This window comes from Schistocerca americana, chromosome 11 (assembly GCF_021461395.2).
Source record: "Schistocerca americana isolate TAMUIC-IGC-003095 chromosome 11, iqSchAmer2.1, whole genome shotgun sequence".
Classification (NCBI taxonomy): domain Eukaryota; kingdom Metazoa; phylum Arthropoda; class Insecta; order Orthoptera; family Acrididae; genus Schistocerca; species Schistocerca americana.
The window spans coordinates 170,827,321-170,842,304 of record NC_060129.1 but is presented as its reverse complement, the minus strand read 5'-3'; the positions used below and the strand labels follow the sequence as shown (position 1 = coordinate 170,842,304).

The following is a 14,984-nucleotide window of genomic DNA, read 5'->3' as shown; positions in this document are numbered from 1 at the left end:
GTGTGTGTGTGTGTGTGTGTGTGTGTGTGAGAGAGAGAGAGAGAAATAAAAAGCAATGAGAGAGAGTGTAAAAAATTGTTTTAAAGAAATTGAATCAAGGTATTTAAAGAAATCTTTCATTAAAATGACACGTTCCATATCATTACGAAATGTCGTATTCATGATCTATGGAACAAGAGTTAATCTAATGTAATCTAATCTAATCTAATCACATCATATTGATGATTAGCCATGAAGAGTCATGAATTACCGAAATTTTGGCCAATACCAGTAACCAAATCTAAACTTGAAAATAAAAGACGACAATTTTTGTAATAAACCATGACTCCTATCAAGACCCTTTCGTCCCTGTTATCGAACCACGAAAGATGTCTGATATACCTCCATTCTGAAGTAACAAAGTGTGCATGCATTTAAAGATGAAGTGCATGATGTGAAGTTCTGTGACGGAGATACGAACCCAACACGTAAGCCGATTGTTAACTAAGAAAAATCAAATGTTACGTATCGGTTTTTCTTACGAGCCGCTAGGTGTCTGAATCTAATATAAGGATACAAACTTTGGTGCCTAAGCGACAATCGAACTGCACACCTACCGTGCATCCACGAATATACACTCCTGGAAATGGAAAAAAGAACACATTGACACCGGTGTGTCAGACCCACCATACTTGCTCCGAACACTGCGAGAGGGCTGTACAAGCAATGATCACACGCACGGCACAGCGGACACACCAGGAACCGCGGTGTTGGCCGTCGAATGGCGCTAGCTGCGCAGCATTTGTGCACCGCCGCCGTCAGTGTCAGCCAGTTTGCCGTGGCGTACGGAGCTCCATCGCAGTCTTTAACACTGGTAGCATGCCGCGACAGCGTGGACGTGAACCGTATGTGCAGTTGACGGACTTTGAGCGAGGGCGTATAGTGGGCATGCGGGAGGCCGGGTGGACGTACCGCCGAATTGCTCAACACGTGGGGCGTGAGGTCTCCACAGTACATCGATGTTGTCGCCAGTGGTCGGCGGAAGGTCCACGTGCCCGTCGACCTGGGACCGGACCGCAGCGACGCACGGATGCACGCCAAGACCGTAGGATCCTACGCAGTGCCGTAGGGGACCGCACCGCCACTTCCCAGCAAATTAGGGACACTGTTACTCCTGGGGTATCGGCGAGGACCATTCGCAACCGTCTCCATGAAGCTGGGCTACGGTCCCGCACACCGTTAGGCCGTCTTCCGCTCACGCCCCAACATCGTGCAGCCCGCCTCCAGTGGTGTCGCGACAGGCGTGAATGGAGGGACGAATGGAGACGTGTCGTCTTCAGCGATGAGAGTCGCTTCTGCCTTGGTGCCAATGATGGTCGTATGCGTGTTTGGCGCCGTGCAGGTGAGCGCCACAATCAGGACTGCATACGACCGAGGCACACAGGGCCAACACCCGGCATCATGGTGTGGGGAGCGATCTCCTACACTGGCCGTACACCACTGGTGATCGTCGAGGGGACACTGAATAGTGCACGGTACATCCAAACCGTCATCGAACCCATCGTTCTACCATTCCTAGACCGGCAAGCGAACCTGCTGTTCCAACAGGACAATGCACGTCCGCATGTATCCCGTGCCACCCAACGTGCTCTAGAAGGTGTAAGTCAACTACCCTGGCCAGCAAGATCTCCGGATCTGTCCCCCATTGAGCATGTTTGGGACTGGATGAAGCGTCGTCTCACGCGGTCTGCACGTCTAGCACAAACGCTGGTCCAACTGAGGCGCCAGGTGGAAATGGCATGGCAAGCCGTTCCACAGGACTACATCCAGCATCTCTACGATCGTCTCCATGGGAGAATAGCAGCCTGCATTGCTGCGAAAGGTGGATATACACTGTACTAGTGCCGACATTGTGCATGCTCTGTTGCCTGTGTCTATGTGCCTGTGGTTCTGTCAGTGTGATCATGTGATGTATCTGACCCCAGGAATGTGTCAATAAAGTTTCCCCTTCCTGGGACAATGAATTCACGGTGTTCTTATTTCAATTTCCAGGAGTGTAGCTTAAGTTTCAGTTGCTTACTCATGAACAGTTAGATGTGTGCGTGTTTGACCAGAAATAACGACACCTGTTGCCATTGTTGGAAACACATGAACAGACATTGAAATTGCGCGTTAATTTTCACTAGCAGGTGGGTGTGCACTTGATAAAGCTAGAAATGAAATTATGAATATTTTTGTACTGGATCAGGTTTCAGACCCACATACTTACCTTTGGAGGAGACCTAGAGAAGATTGCAGTCTTGGGAAAAGGAACGAAATGACTGAACTATACTGTTCCGAGAGATTCAGATCCTCGAAAGAGGAGATACGAATTCGAATCACAGTCCAGCACCAAATTTTTAAACGTCTCTAGTTCAATCAAGTACAAGTAAAATAAGAGCCCTGTCCCTTTAAATGGCTATAGGTTCATCAAATAAAATAAAATTTTCTAATGTAAGTAAGCTTACTGGCGACTGTATTTCTGTTTTCCATGACTTCCGCTGTGTCATTTCCCAACGTAAACCGGCTCTGCCCAGTTGGTAATGAAGGAACGTGATGTTTAATGCGGATTCTGGATTATAACGTCTTTCTCTTGAGGTTACCAGAGGTAAAATAAATCTGTTTGTGCCTCTTAAAAGTAAATGCCTGAACCCACGCATTGCACCTGTGATAGCTCGTTCCACCATACCATTGTGGCCACATTACCCAGCCCCAAGAGTGTGCTGTAACGGATGATGTGCTTAGCTTACAAAATTAGTCACGGTGGAAAAAATGCGAGTCTATTAAATGGTCGAGTAGAAGAAAGCTTCTGACGCAGAGATTATGCTATTCTCATGTCATCAGGATGTAAAGACTCTTCTAGGCATCATAGGCTGGATGTGAAGCCATTTTGATTTTTCACAAATTCAGCAAATTTCTTAGTTCGAGAAAATTCACTGTGAAGTGTGAAGTTGCCGGATAATTCGATTATTACTGTTATTATTACTATCATTTTATTCATACCGCTGCTGTAACACAAGTGCTTGAACATCATTTAATGCCTTTTGGTCACTATAGATGTAGCTTCCCATGAACAGGTTCTTTCCCTGTCTACGGAATCCTTTCATGTTAATATCAAACACCAGCAATTACTCGTAGATTACTTTAAAACTAAAGTAATTGACGAAGACGTTACTTGGTAACTTGACGACGTTTAGCACCTGTGCAGTCAGTCACCCAATTTCAGAATTCATTTTGAGTAATCCTGCTAAATTCCCTAAATATTGTCTTTTTATATTGATGAGTAATGTGGATAGTCGTCACGTTCATGTGCCGTCTACAACGCAAATTTAATGTTACTATCCTAGGAACTAACCTGCAATACGTTTTGTATTTCATAATCGGAACTATCTGCATTAACCGTCATCAGAGCAATGTCAGGGAACAGAATGCAGCAGTGCCTTGCTACCTACTTGAGGACCTGCTTGAGTCGTGTTCTAAGGAAAGGGTAGTTGCTGGTTCACATTATATTACACTAGCGAGAAGTACCGACTTTTCCTTTTCTCTGCAAACATCCAGAACTAAATTCAGTAACTAAATGCTAAGAATATATTTGCATTGTGCCAACTCAAAGATCAATAGATATGGATATAGATATAGATACAGATTTTTATATTTAAAGCCATTCTCGTTCTGCGTTGGAATAAACATCATTCATTATTTGCTTGTTCTTGTTACGATTGTTATTGCCATTCTCTCACTCGCAAGAGTTTTCGTATTCCTATTTGGTATCGATGCACATGAAGAGTGGCTATGAAAGAAGGGAATACTGAATGTTACGTCATGCAGAATACACTCATTTACTTCGGCTCCTCGTGATCTACGCTACAGGAGAAGTGAGATACATAAAGTTGACAGTGTGAGGACAGACCTGGTAGCACAACTGTGCAACTACACAGTGTTACCAGATAAAATGGTGCTGCGGAATCGACAGTGTAGTACGGACTTTGCCACAGTAGCAGACAGCTGGTAATTTAGGACCATGACCGTGGATTACACTTTGGTCAGTGCTGGTTAGAGTGCTGCAACTGTAAATGGAAGGCTTTGTTTGATGGTCTTATGCTGATGCTGTCTGAATAAATTATGCCATTGGATACAAAGCGGTTTAGTTTTGAGACCTAACCCACGAGGGGGGAAGGCACAGTGGTCTGCTTCAGGAATTCCAAGCAATAAAACACAAAAAAACCCAGGAAGGGAGACATGCATTTGGAATCTGTTCATCGTTACGGGGTCAAACAAGAGGGTAACATTACTGAAACAATGATCGGGCTACTTAGTATATAATAGAGCATACAGATTTCAAGGAGGAAACGTATGAAGACGCAGACTTCCTCGTTATCAATATGTGCGGCATATCTTTCGTGTTAACGAAAGTAAATTCCCGCTTTACCTCTTCTTACGTGTCAAATGAAATGAATGCCATGAGGAATAGAATATTTGTTGACTGCGTCTCTTCTTGCTTCCATCCTTACCAACATACATCTTCATTCTCGTGGTAATCATGACATTCTATGTGTATGCTGCAAAAGATTGCAAGTGGACAAATTCGACATCGAGGTGCAAAGCGTTATATTCAATTCGAATAAGCTTCCGGTGTATTTTTACTTCGTTTGTATTTTTAGATGATTATGAACGTTACGGAAAATTATCTCACATGCTTTATGTTGAATGAGAAACATTGAATGATCCGTTTTGCTTTCCCTACGTTGAAATGATATAATGTCGGCGTCAACAGCCTTCTTCCACACCGGAAGCTGAAACTTGTATCATTCTGGATTAATGATAATTGAATGTCTCATATGTATACATAGCCCAGAAGGCGACGTCAGAAACCATCAGGGGAGAACGCCGCATAAAAACCAAACGTGCGCGCGCGTCTCCACTCTGAAGAACCGTATCGGAGAATCACGGCAAGCATTTCGCTGAAGAGCTGCCTCGTCAGAGAGCCTAGAAATGGCAGCGTCGTAGCAAGTATTTGTCAACACTCTGATAGTGCATTTACTCCCGGGTGTAGGTCGGCGTTACCTCGCTAAATTCACTTGACATTCGTTTTCCACATCGAAGACTCGTACGATATAATCCACTGCAAGATGACAATTAGAAAGTATATTTAATTTCTGGACTCCAAGAATGGCGTTCTTCACATAAGTAACACCTGTTTGTGTGTGCTTTCGGGAGGACGACGGTGCAATCCCGCGCCCGGCCATCCTGATTTAGGTTTTCAATGATTTCCCTAAATCGCTTCAGGCAAATGCCGGGATGGTTCCTTAGGAAGGGCACGGCCGATTTCCTTCCCCATCCTTCTCTAATCCGAGCTTGTGCTCCGTCTCTAATGACATCGTTGTCGACGGGACGTTAAAACAGTAATCTCCACCTCCTGTGTTCGTGTGTTTAAGGTTGCGTTTTGAGGCTCAGGCAACATCGCAGTGACTATATTCCGCCTCTGGCCGCCAGTGTGTCGTTAGCTCAGAGATTCCCTTGTGCGTTGCAGTGCTTGTACTATAAGACATAGCAGTTCGAATCACGGTAGAAGCCGCTGAGTACAACCTTTTATTTTCCATTTTAATTAATGGAGTTGCAAACTGCTAGTAAAAATTTCTTATGCGAAATCTGAAGAATGCCTTTAAACATCAATCTTCGTCCGATTTCGACTTAGTAAATTAAGTTAATATCATGGATTTCTGTTTTGCGAATTCCAAGGTGCTTCACTGTAAAATAGACCCTGAAAAGATTCAAACCGACTGTCAACGATATAAATTTGAGCTTTGTTCGTCATATAGGTCTACATTTCAGAAGGTTGTTTATGAAGTGCACATGTTCATTAATGTAGTTCCCTTCTTCTAAATTTTTGCAATAGCATTTAACTGTAGACGTTTTCTAACACCGGCGTTAGCAATTTCTTTCCGTTCTCTGAAACCTTCAAAACGACAAATTTTTCTGGTTTAAATCTGATGACCTTAACTATCACTTCCGATCAACAATAAATACTTCATGAACCCATACATGGAACTCCAAATGTGCAGTGTTCCTGCACTGCTACAGAGCATGCATTGCAAGGTATTCACACAGTTTATCGCATAGACTTACCATAAGGAATGAAACAAGAACTGTAATACACTTTACACCACAGACGCTCACTCTGGCTTGACGAAAACATCTAAACGTTGACCAAAAGTTGCACAAATAATTGAGTTTGAAAGGAAAAGAAACGAGGTATGAAGCATTTATAAATTCATCGAATGTAGTGAGGTGGTTTAATTTCGTCCCAGTCTATAAAATTAATTTCGGGCCATACTCGGCTCTTGCCGATTAATGTAATATAATACCCGCCTACTAATCAGGGCGTCTGTCTCCGTTGCTTTTGTGCGTGAATGGAAATTGTAGAAATTTTCTGTGGAGCAACATTTAATAATAAAGCGTTTTAAATCATCAAAAGCGATGAGCGGTAGCAGGCGCTTTCGATAAAGAACGGGGGAGTGCAGCGCCGCTGCTGTCGCCACGGCCGCTGCCAGTAGCCAGCAAATGGATCCCGGAGCTTTGCCGCATACGGCGTCCAGAGGACAGTCTGCAGGAAATCTGCCGCAAAATCGTTACTGGATAAAATTTTGATATCGGTGTGTCACAAAGCGAAATAGATTGAATCTGCGCTACCATTACATTCACGTCTTCAGCATTCAGACAGAAGAGGCTATAAAAATGTTTTATGCCAGCTGCTCTCGTTCCACTGACATTATGAACAGAAACAACGCACGCTACCGCTAGACCACAGGCGTAATCAGACTAGAGTTTCTCTATCATGGGACAAGTTTTCCTCCAGGAAGTGCCGCAGTCTACAGTGTTGCCAGATTGTGCAGATAACCGGACTTAGAGAATTAGCGAGTTGGCCAGTTTTTTTGTCCCATGTCGCGATCGGCGCGGACTTAGCCTCTGAAGCGGCCGGCCGCCGGTCAAGTTTTATGTCAAAGAGTGTACATGCTACATACGAACCCCGTAGCCCCACCCTTTATTTCGCATTCATGTTCATTGTCTTACCCGTCTCACAACCATACCACCTTATTCCATACCAACCTACAGCTCTTGCTGTGCTACAGAGTACTGAAAGCTTGTTCACAACAAATAAGTAGGATTCTCAGCCACACATGTATTTTTCCAGATAGACTGAAACACGCTGTTGTTCAGCAACTGCACAAAAAAGGGGATAGGTCTGATGCTAGCAACTACCACCCAACCCCACCTCTCATAGCTTTATCCAAAATTCTTGAAAAAGTAATGTATTCCGGAGTAGCATCACGTATCTGTAAAAATGAAGTACTAATCAAATGTCAATTTGGTTTTCAGAAAGACTTTTCAACAGAAAATGCTATATATGTGCTTTCACTGATCAAATATTAAATGCACTGAATAACCGAACTTCATCCATTGGAATATTTTGTGACCTCTCAAAGGCTTTTGATGGTCTGAATCGTGAATTTCTTCTAGACAAGCTTAAGGATTGTGGCATGAGTGGGACAGTGCACAAATGGTTTAATTCATATTTAACTTAAAGAAAGCAGAAGGCTGAAATTAACAGTACAAATGGTCTGCGAAAACCAGCAGAGTCCTTTAACTGGGGAGGTATCAAGAACGGTGTCCCACAGAGTTCACTCTGTTTCCTTATTGGTCTTAATATACATTAATGACTCGCCACTCTATATTCATGAAGATGCAAAGCTAGTTCTTTTTGCTAATGATACAAATACAGTAACACACCCAAGGAAATCGTAAATAATGTCTTTCACAAAATTACTAAGTGGTTCTCTGCAAGTGGACACTTATTAAATTTTGAGAAGAAACAGTGAATATAATTCTGTGCAGTAAATGGCATATCAACCCTCATAAATATAGGCTATGAACGCAAGTCTGTTGCTAGGGCAGGGTATTCAAAATTTCTGGATGTGTACATTGATGAGAAATTGAATTTGAAGAAACATCAATTATCTGCTGAAATGATTAGGTTGAGCTACTTACGCTACTGGGGTTATTGCAAAATATTGGTGATGAACATCATTAAATTAGCCTACTATGCCTATTTTCATTCACTGCTTAGACATGGTATCGTATTTGGGGGCAATTCGTCACTAAGAGGAAAAGTATTCATAGCACAGAAAGGTGTGATCAGGCTAACAGCTGGAGCCCACCGAAGATCACCTTGTGGACGTTTATTTGATGAACTTGAGATATTCACAGTACCTTCGATGTACATATATTCATTTATGAAATTTGTCATTAATGACCCACCCCAATTCAAAAGTAACAGCGAAGTGCATAGCTACAACACTAGAAGAAACGATGATCTTCACTACTCTGGATTAAATCTCACTTTGTCACAAAAAGGTGTGAATTATGTTGCCACAAAAATATTTGGTCATTTGCCAAATAGCATTAAAAATCCGGCAGATATCTAACCAACATTTAAAAGAAAAGAAAATTATGGAAATACGGAAGCGTCCGATCCCGCCCGTCTGCTTTGACCCATGACGTCACAAATATGGCGGAAACGACCATAAAACACGATTCCAATATGGCGCATATAAAGTCGCTATGTACACATTGTGAGGACGAAAATACAGCGAAAAACTAACACGCACACTTTCCACAAGAAGCGTAATGACACTAACGGGACAAGTGCGGGAAATGGGGTGTTTTGGGTGGGGGGGGTGGAAACAATATAAACTAATTTAGACACCCACCCCCATACAAAACAACACAAAAAGACGAAAAAACAGACATCACAAAACTCCCCAAATACCACTAAACAGTATCATCTGGAATCGGACACTTCCCTTGACCTGTATAGCTCAACAGCAGCTCCCGATCCCATAAATTAGGAGCAAACACTTCCTTTGGCCTATATAGCTCAAAAACATCTCCTGATACCAACGTACACAGCCACACATCGGGATCGAACACTTCCCTTGACCTGCGCACTTAATTTTATCCGTCATATCTACTCCTGAACAAAAACAACCGATTAATTTTACTAAAATTACCACACGACGTACAGCGAACACTAAATTAACCTTCACACAAAATCGTTAACTCACTGAAACGAATTCCACTACAAAAACAGCTGACACACTAACAATTCTGGATAATGAGTAAAAGCAAACTGAGCCCATTACACCACACGAACGAAAACCCTGATCATACCATCAGAGAGCACAACAAACCACAACACGACGACATCTACAAACACGCCACACACAAACCAAACTCCGCGCCGTCATGACGTCACACACAACACCCTTACGTCACGGCTCAAAGCCGACGCGTGGGATCGGACGCTTCTGTCGACCCTCCTGAATGACAGCTCCAACTGAATAGATGAATCTTTAGACATGAAGTATTAACTATAAAAATATTTACTATTTTGTGTAAAGAAAACTTAGCCCTTCTTTGTGAAAGTTTGTCTACAAACACCTGCATTGCCAGTTTTCATTTACTTACGCAAAAGACGATGAAATTACTCTTCACGTATTAATGTCAAGAGATCCGCTTGCCGTGATATAAACTGTGTATTCCTTCCTCTACGCAACAGCAACACACTTTATACTGTAGGCAACTACAGATTTAACAATGCGTTCTTCTTAAAGCCGCAACAGTTGAATAATTCTTTATTTGTCCTAATAAAGTATTACTCAGCAGCATCCGTTTGTTTTGACAGGAACATGTATGTGAATCTTCAGTTTCTCCCAGCTTATTTTTTGATGGGACAGTCCACAGGTGAATTGCCTGTTCGTAGTGTCCTGCGTGCACGCTATGAACCGAAAGTACAGCTATGGACTGTTCCATCAAGAATATATATAATAGTTGAGTTCTGCAGCGAGATTTGTAGCTGATACTCTGTATTTTGATATCGTTCTGAGCAATGACAAACACGTATCAGAAAAGATTCTGAGGATGGCTGGTTTTACTGCCAAAGTGTTTCAGTACTGGTCCTTTAGGTGGGGCACTGCTTCACACATCCAGATACCCCCTTAGCAGAAAACCGACTACTTTTTTGGTAAGTGTACGGCACAGTCACTGCCTGGAGATGCACGATTATTAGCAGAAGTGAAGACGAAGCCCGTGACGCCGGGAATTTTGACAACTTTTCTAGCAAGAGGATCAATTTTAGGTCAACGTAATAATTCATTAATTTCTGCACTTACACGTATAGAACAAAGACGAAATGGAGGGTAACATTATCTGTCTTACTGACTACCCAACAGACTACCTTGTCACCAAAAACATTTCTCTAGAAAAGTGAAAATACAGAAATTAAATGGAACAGCGTTCTGTACTAAAACACATTTGCGTGACTTAACGTGCTGACGATTGCTAATGCAGGACTGGGAGAAAGAAGCTAACAGATTAGTTGTACTAAATTCGGCAGTTTTCGTGGAGCTGACTGCTTCGGGAAATACCGGATTCAATGCTCCACTATGGAACTGTCAAAATGCGTCTAGCTTGGTTTGATTGCAAACCATTAGGAATAGGATCAGGCTGTACCACGGTCTACGCACTATCCTGACGTAAAGTAATTGTTTGATTCGTCAATAGTCGAAGTTGCCATAGCATCTTATCTACTTGCAGAAGCAGTGTTCCGTCATTCTGTTGTGTTATTCCTAACACGCAGAATAATTCTTTTATGGATCACATGTGTACAAATACGAACCTGTATTTCGGAGAAAAAAATTCAACAAAATGGCGCGAATACGAGTAGAAATCTCGTCCGAGCCTACGCTTTTCTCTCAAGCCTAAAGTCCGTAGAACAGCAGAATTAATAGGAATGTCGGTAGGACTTTAAAATAACAAGGTTTGTAATACGAAATTCGTTAGTATTTTGAGAGCGTAATAACCGAACGCGGTTTGCTTTATACGCGATAGTCTCCATAGTGAACCTAAATGAAACCTTGCAGCTACCATAACTTTGCAAAAACAAACCAAAAGAAAACAAAGAAAATACTTCAACACTACGGGAACGCATGAAAACAGTCGTCCTTACCTTATTAAGGGTGTGGGTGTAGCAGAAGAAATTCTCGGCGCAAAAACAGCAGCTCGAAATCCCAACGCAGAACGTCACACTGGACACGACTCGCTACAAATGCGACAGACTCCTGAAGCGGCAGGGCTGTGGCACGCAGTCAGTGCTGCCAACGGCTGCGAGGCCGCCAGGTACCAACTGCAGCCTGCTACGGGGGCCTCACACAGCGGGCAGCGCTTCCAGGGACCCCGCGCAGAACATGCGAATGTAATACGAAGACGGTCGTCCTAATTTTGTTATTGCGGACAAGCTGAAAAAAAATAAAGTAACATGTTTGTGAAAGTACTTTTAACGTAATGTAATCCAATTCTACGCTCATTGTGACACTGCTGTGGCCACTTGAGTACCTCTCACAAGGGAACCTCCCCATCGCACCCCCCTCAGACTTAGTTATAAGTTGGCACAGTGGATAGCCCTTGAAAAACTGAACACAAATCAGTCGAGAAAACAGGCAGAAGTTGTATGGAACTATGAAAAAAATAAGCAAAATATACAAACTGTGTAGTCCATGCGCAAGATGGGCAACATCAAGGAGAGTGGGAGCTCAGGAGCGCTGTGGTCCCGTGGTTAGCGTGAGCAGCTGCGGACTGAGAGGTCCTTGGTTCAAGTCTTCCCTCGAGTGAAAAGTTTAGTTTTTTATTTTCAGGCAATTATTATCTGTCCGTCCGATGCGAGGTAACTGCGCAGTGGTATGGGGACGCCACACCTAAACAAACATCGAAACACACGACGTCAGTCGACTACAGCGCACGGAGGAGAGAGTATTCCTGCTAACGAGGCTCCCTGGCTGGCAGTTGACTGTTCGCTACTTTGGACGAGAGTGCATTAAATACGTGAGATGTATTCCGTGGGCAATATGAATTGAGCAAATATAGCTCGCGACTTCAATAACAATCGCACGGTTTTGCGGTGCGGTCGCAAAACACAGACACTAAACTTATTACAGTGAACAGAGACTTCAATGAACGAACGGACAGGTCATAACTTTGCGAAAATAAAAAAGTAAACATTTCACTCGAGGGAAGACTTGAACCAAGGACCTCTCGACCCGCAGCTGCTCACGCTAACCACAGGACCACGGCGCTCCTGAGCTCAGATGCTCCTTGTTGTTGCCTATCTTACACATGGACTACTCAGTTTGTATATTTTGTTTATTTTTTTCATAGTTCCACACAACTTCTTCCTGTTTCCTCGATTGATCTGTGTTCAGTTTTTCAAGGCCTATCCACTGTGCCAACTTATAACTAAATCTGAGGGGACTGCGATGGGGAGATTCCCTTGTCAGAAAATTATGCCCGCACCGGAGTCGAGGGAACCAGGGTTTTTAAGATACCGACGCGCTACAGTACCGTTTATTGTCAACACATGGCTGTTACCCATGAATATATTCGGTTCATTGCTTCTCAGCCCCTGTCCGCGCCATTCCTACTCATTGCTGTGGATAACAATGAAGCATTACATCCCACTCGTCAGCAGGTTGTTTCCCACAGAATGATTGTTTTATTGTTGTCAGTTGAAACATATGCCTGCCGTACTTTCCCACTTCACGTGTTGTGTGTGCAGTGTGTGTGAAGATACAGTATTTTTCCCCGCCCCGTGGAGTTCAAAGTGCCAACAGGGAAACCTTTCCTGAAAGGAACAGATTTAAAAAATACGATTCACGTGCTCAAAAGATCAAGAAAAAGCTACAACTGAACAGTTTTTGAACTCACAAAAAGGCGCTCCCGGAAAATTTCTCCGACCAACAACGTCAGACAGTGAGACTTAAGCGTGCTTAAAAGGCCATGTCGTTAACAGCAGCCTCTCATCGTGTGGTGCTTCAGATGCAAATGAACACAAGCACTGGAATATGGACCTCCCGCTGTCCCACATTCGGGTAGGCCTACTGCTAGCAGCTGTGAAGCAATCAGGAGTTTGGACCCAGGCACTTGGCCTAATAGGTTAACATCCACAATGACAAATGAAATTTTACATAAAGGCCCTAATAACATTGTAAGTTTTGAGTATCCTTTAAACGAGAATGGAAGAAAATTTTCAACTCATTATTAACATAAGAAGTTTACCAAATTGAGAAAAACAATGATCGTAAATGGCTTAAGTATTCGAAACCTACCGACAACGTTCTTTGTTTTTATTGTAAACATATTCGATCTCCTTCAAACAAGATATCAGGCGATGGACTCTGTGGCTGGGTTCATTTAGGAAATCGGCTTCAAGAGCATGAACAATAATTTAACAGCATAAACAGTACAAGAAAGTGGGTAGAATGCGAGGTAATTTGAAACAACAAAGTGGTATTGATCATACTGACCTTGAACTACTGGAAAAAGAGAAAGAACATTAGCGTCAGGTTCTAATATGAATTATACTCACCATCAGGTACCTACTTCAAAGCAATATTGCCTTAAAGGGAGGCAGCGACAAGCTCTATCAAGGAAATAACGGTAGTTTTCTTGGTTTGATCGAAAGACAGCAGAATTTGACCCCGTTTTGCAGGAACATTAGAGGTGGGAAAAGGCTCAAGTAAGTCATGACCATTTTCTTGGAAAAAAACATTCAGAATGAACTCATAAATTTGTTTGCCAACAAAGTAAAAAACAGCATTGTTAATTCTGTAATCGAAAGTAAATATTTTTCTGACGTGCTTGATTGTACTCCTGATACATGCCACAAGGAACAAATGACATTGATTGTTAGGTCTGTAAATTTATCAGAAGACGCAGCGACTGTAGAAGAACACTTCCTCGACTTCCTGAGCGTCACTTCAACAACAGGAGAAAGTTTGACCGAAACCGTTTTTTCGAAATTAGATGAACTAGGGCTCGATATTCATGACTGCAGAGGCCAACGTTATCGAATATGAAAGGTTATCGAACTGGTGTTCAAGCCAGAATATTAAGGTGCAAACCAAGAGCATTTTATATGCCATGTGACAGCCACAGTCTTGTGTTATCAGATGCGGCGAAATCTACTGCAAAAGCAGTCACATTTTCTGGTGTAATTTAAAGAATATGCATTATTTTCAGTGCATCCACTCAGAGATGGGAAATCTTATTGCGCAGGGCGCCAACTTTAACAGTGAAGAATTTTTCAGATAGTTGATGTCAAAGTATGGTGTAGAGTGTCAAAGCTGTTAAAGTGCCAGACGAGAGAAGTCAGAGGCGCCCTTCCTGAGGTGAGCGACGGCGCTGTTGAATCGAAAACAAAGAGCGCAGCTCACTCGCTTGCTGTGGACGATTTGAAAAGCTTCGAGTTTATTGTAGGCGTTCTCGTATTGTACGGTCTTCTCTTTGCCATTAGCGCAACAATTAAGGCAGTTAAAGCAGCAAACGTTGACGTGAAAGTAGCAACTAAATCTCTCGAAAGTCTAATTACGTTTATTGGGAATTTCCGCGAAGGAGTTTTCGTTAATGTGCAGTTAACAGCGAAAGAGATAACTGAAACTTCGCAGACTTGACCAAAATTTGGAGAAAGGAGAACTGGCGAGAAAGGCGAAGCAATTTGATTATGAAGGTGACGATTTGGTTTGCATAGCTCAACCGTCAGAGGAGACATATAGGATCGATTTTTTCTACCCTGTCGTTGAGACAGTGTTAAAAAGTTTGAAAGAGAGGTTTCGGTAAATGGCTAAGTATTACGGAGTACTCGACTTTTTGTTTTCTCTAGACAGTTTAAAATACATACAGGACGAAGAATTGAAAAAGCCATCAAAAACCTTGAGAAAGAGCTAAGTGTAAACATAAACTGAGAATGTTCGAAAGACATTGTTGCTTCAGCTCTTTTGACAGAAATGTGCTCAGAGAAATGGGGCCGGTTAACGTGAAAACTCCTACGTTAGTACTGAAATACTCGAATGATTCTG

General features: G+C 42.7%; 1 protein-coding gene across 1 annotated transcript in view; it reads right to left on the bottom strand.

Moving 5' to 3' along the window:
- The window catches only part of LOC124553664 (neurogenic locus notch homolog protein 4-like), a 114,016-nt gene extending 102,824 nt beyond the window's left edge, over window positions 1–11,192 (bottom strand). Inside the window, exon 1 of the mRNA XM_047127546.1 lies at window positions 11,084–11,192. The gene's annotated coding sequence lies outside the window, so the exon portion shown is untranslated. The remainder of the gene's footprint in view (window positions 1–11,083) is intronic.
- Between the last annotated feature and the right edge of the window lie 3,792 nt (window positions 11,193–14,984).